General features: G+C 38.4%; 1 protein-coding gene across 13 annotated transcripts in view; it reads right to left on the bottom strand.

The window, feature by feature from the left end:
• Positions 1–515: 515 nt before the first annotated feature.
• EPB41L2 (erythrocyte membrane protein band 4.1 like 2) overlaps positions 516–4718 on the bottom strand; it is a 276308-nt gene continuing 272105 nt past the window's right edge. For all 13 annotated transcript variants that reach the window (XM_019520284.1, XM_019520289.1, XM_019520285.1 and 10 more), the window contains one exon: positions 516–1048. The gene's annotated coding sequence lies outside the window, so the exon portion shown is untranslated. The remainder of the gene's footprint in view (positions 1049–4718) is intronic.

The raw sequence follows: 4718 nt of genomic DNA, 5'->3' as shown, positions 1-4718 counted from the left end.
TTACTTTTGAACTACATGAGAACAGGCCCATATCACCCACTCTTTTTCTGCTGTATTCTAAAAGCCTGCATTACTCAGTAGACAAACAGATATACCTGTTCAACAGAAATGTCAGTTCCAACATGTAGACAATGCGATTTAATAGAAAGCAAGCATTCTACACATGTATTCAAATAATGGAAGTGTTGAATGTTGGACACGTTAAGAAAAAAGCACTAAGGTTTTAAGCTGCCTAGATAATCTTTTACTAGAAGGGCAAAAAAACTTTTTTTTGCCCTTTCTTCCTTCCTTATCTGGAATGTTGCAGATGACAAGGTGTTGCCCAAAGTATTGAGCATTGGCACCGAAGTGCAAAAGTTTTTAAACACAGTGCCCAGTCGGTAGAAACATCTTTATAACTCTCTCTCTCCTACAGACTACCACCACTTGCGTCTCATGGAGAGGGGGACAGCTTCAGAAAAGAAAGAGTTATAAGGTATCAGTATAAATCAATCCAGTCAAAAAAAAAAAATCTATTTTTTTCAAATCATAAGAAATGCTTTGTTTTTATAAAAGTCCTTTTTTTGTTATTTGATAAAGTATATTTACCTGAAAAAAAATCTGTAAGTTTCTTCAGTAAGACTTCAGTTGAAATATTTGGAAAAAAACTATATCTAAATTAGTCAAAAATTCTCCATTCTGCACAAGCATATCTGTTCCAGTGAACAGTGTTTACCAGAATACATTTTGTTCACTTTCATATGATCAAGAAACAGCTATAAAAATGGCAAATAGCTGTGCAAAAAACCAAAAAAACAGCCCCTCTAAAACCTCATAAAAAAGCTAAGAATGTTAAGAAGTGGTTATAGAAAGATACAAGTAAGACTGTAGAGAAACAATTTTAGACCTGGGGTGTTAAGAAAGAGTTTGGTGTTGGCATTTCAACCTTGAGTGTCTGGTCGTTGTTGCTTGACCTGAAAATTTCAGTGGTGTAGTGGTAGTGTTACCAACTCGGAATGGTCACAAGGTTCTTCATAGTCACAATGTGAGTGGCTTCTCTTTTTAATTTCTGAAAAAAACAGAAAGGAAGATTATACAACCATTTGAGAGGAACAAGGTGTTAATACCATATTACCTATCAGATTTCAGAGGCCATTTTTCCATACAGATCTTCATTTCAGCAAAAAGTCTTGAGTGATGAAAGATCTTCCTCTTCATGATTTATAACGAAAAAATAAGTTAGGATACTATTTTAAAGACTCAAAATTTTTCCCTACAAAACTTTTAAGGTTTAACATTTTGCCCCTCACAGTTGTATCTAATACTGTTTTTAGCTGTTTGCAAGATTTAATAGCGAGTTTAAATTCACTAAAATATGTAATCTGTGACCTACTGAACAAGGTTGCATTTTAAATGAATGAATCAGGGATGATCTTTCCATCTCAGCACAAAGCAGTACAAAGAATTCTCCCATTTTAACCAGGGCAAAACATTCACTAGTTTAGGTGCAAGGCAGAAAATAGGGCAGGATGGCACCTTAAAGACTAAATGGTTCAGACAGGCATTTTGTAGGCAACAGCTTACTTTGTCAGCATAAGATGCTAGCATCTGCTAAAATAGTCTATTGCTTACAAAAGCTCATGCCCCTCTAACCCAGTTAGTCTGTAAGGTGTTACCCTGTCCTATCTTCCACTTAACTTCAGAATAAGGGCTTACTGACTCTCTGCTCATAGTTTAAGTGCAGGTAATCAACACTGGATGACTTAGCTAACAAAGAGATTTGTTAAAAGCAAGTTACTGGACTCCATACAGGAAATTTAAATAAAATTCTTCATATCAGTTCCTATTTCACTCCCATATAAGTTGAGCAAGAGCTATGATGTTGTTGTTGATCTCACTTTTTAACAACATTTCAAAGAACAGTTGCTTTCTCTGTTAACACTGACTTCTAACTAGCTGTGACAACTCTACACATAGACAACGTATATCAGACCTTCCCAAAGCTACCGGAATCTTAATGGATGCAACGAGTCGGATTGTGTGCTTTCAGGATTTTCTTTTCCTCTGTGCTGCCCTTCAACAAAAGCTTTTACTACTTTCTCTATTTAAGCAGCATTGTCTAGCTCTGCCAAGAGTCACCTGCATTCCTATAGTTCAGCACATCCACTCATTAAAAAGTTCTGGGCACCATCAAGGAGTCTTGACTAAGACTTATGAGTCTGATGAATGCCCTTCCTAGTCTGAGAAAGAGTAATGAACAATTGGTGCCTCTCCTGACTGAAACAGCCACCCATCATTCAAACAGGAAATCTTCCCTTCCTCCTTCAAACATGAAATAGTTCAATTAACATCAGTTCTAGCCTCTTCCCACATGCTTTCAAACCTCCCAGTCCTATTGTAAGCTCACTTAATTGAAGCTAAATTGGATTTGGGCCCAAACAGATCAATGCAACTACTTTAATAGAAATGACTGATAATCTTTTCCTGTTAATGGATAGATGGCAGACATCAATTTGCATTCTCCTGGACTTATCTGTAGTAGTTAGAACTGCTGACTAAGGTAACCTTTGTCTCACCAAAGGCTGCAGAGTTTCAGTGTCCAGTTCAAAAATGGTTGGAGGCACCCAAAAAAAGCACTTATGAAAAAATGCATTTCTGCCATTAGCCTTATCATCAGGGAAGTTCCAAAGTGATGGGTTGTCACCCTAGCCCTTTTCAACAAACAAGCACATGGCAGAAAAACAATTCAAATGCTAAAAGTAGGAAGATGACACACCATTCTCCCTATCCTTTACCACAAAACAAATAAGATTCATCAACATCATCAAGATGACAAACTGTCAGATGTGATGAGAGCAGCTCATGGTTAAAGAAAGAGCTGGGTAATGTTGTGCTAAAAATGTAGTGAGCAGATGTCATTTAGTACCCTTTAATTTCTTTCTGATGCTAAGCTCACATGGAGCAACCTCTATGGGTAATGGTTTCTATTATTCCAGGCTGAGATAATGACCTGGCCACCATTATTCACATTATCATCATTTCTCAGCTGAACCACAGTAATGCAATGTATAGGCACTAAATCTTCAACTCTTAGGAAGTTTCAGCTAATACAGAGGAAATCAGCTCATCTCAACAACCCAGGCTACCATGAGTAAATCAAATTCATCCTCTTTTTATGCTGGTTTTCCATACCATTTTAAATCAAGCTCAAAGGTTTAAGTCTTTCTTCAAGACATTTCAGAATCATGGCTCACTATAACTAAAAGGCTACTTCAGGCTCGCAGGTGGAGGCTCTATTTGACACCTATGTTCCCCTGGCCCTACAATAATGGTAACGTTTTCTCCTGCACTGAAAACATCTCTTAGCAGCCACTCTCACTGGGGCATGAACTAACCCAGGAATTAAGGACCATGACAAAACTTCACCACCTTCTGCAAAAAAAGTGCCAGGTGCACTTCTTTGAAAATGCCATCTATTAGGCAAACACAAAACAACTTTTTCATTAAAAACTCTAAACCACCCTAAAGCAACATAATCCTCTTCAGGCATTTTTTCCCTCAGGACAAGATAAAACTCAACTTGCAGTCATGCTATGCGATGCAGTGCTGAAAGGTGCTAAGGTGCAGCAGTGATGAGCACTGCTTAAAAACCTACACAGAAGATAATTTTGGTTGCATAACACAAGAAATCCAGCATCAGAGACCTTTTGAAACACTAAGCATTTTGTGGAATTGCTGGTTACTATTGCAATGAAAACTATTTTCCATTAAAAAAAAAAAAAGATCATAAAATGGTAGTTCCTTTCTAGAGAGTAACCATACACACAAGTGAGAGAAGGTGTTGTGTTTCCCATTGTTTTTATATTTTCATAGCTAATTAGAGGGATTGAGAATTAAGCCTTAATTTTGTATCTGTGAAGCCTGTAATACAGATGGTGGTGTGCACTGGTTATGTGGAGAATGTTATGGCTGTTTGTAGAAGTGCTCACTGTTTTCTAAACCATGCTAACCAATTTGCATCACATGGAATCAAATTTCAATTCCCATGAAGGGTTTATAGATGATCACTGACCATCAAGGCAGGGGGCATTGGCTATACACAGTCTATACACTTGAAAGCCCCTTAACAGACTCAATTCACAGCCTGTGTGTGTAGGCTTATGCTTGGAAGTAATTAGGAGGCAATAATAAGCCAGTTTAACCACTGCTACATCGTTCAATCCTACTGACAGCTATCTAAAGAGCTGTTCCAGAAGCTGTAATGGGTGTAATTGACCTGCAACTGAGATTTAGTCAGGGTGAGGTTCTGTTGGCACATTTGACTTTGTAAAGATGTTACTTTGTGCCTGATAGCCTCTGTTGTGGTGCAAAAAACTCAACTTAGTTTCCCTTCCTGAGACTGATATTTGCAATGCTTATCTGCCAAGTTCCTGAGGACACACATATACCTGTTAATTAACCTCCAACATACCTACAGGCTTGGCAGCACGAAACTGACTAGCACCACGAATGAAAGGGACCTGGGCATAATAATAGAGCACAGTATGAATATGAGCTGGCAGTGAAGCCAGAAGGGCAACTAATACTTTGGCATGCATCAATCGATGCATCTCCAGCAAAACCAAGAAAGTGATTCTTCTGCTCTACTCAGCACTGGTGATACCGCAGCTGGAGTACTGCGTCCAGTTCTGGGCACCACAAAGACACGGACAAGCTTGAGAGTCCAGAGAAGAGCCACC

Source organism: Gavialis gangeticus, unplaced genomic scaffold (genome assembly GCF_001723915.1).
Source record: "Gavialis gangeticus isolate Ggan-Ray unplaced genomic scaffold, GavGan_comp1, whole genome shotgun sequence".
Classification (NCBI taxonomy): Eukaryota; Metazoa; Chordata; order Crocodylia; family Gavialidae; genus Gavialis; species Gavialis gangeticus.
Note: the sequence above shows the minus strand (reverse complement) of the source record. Positions and strands in the feature narration are given on the sequence as shown.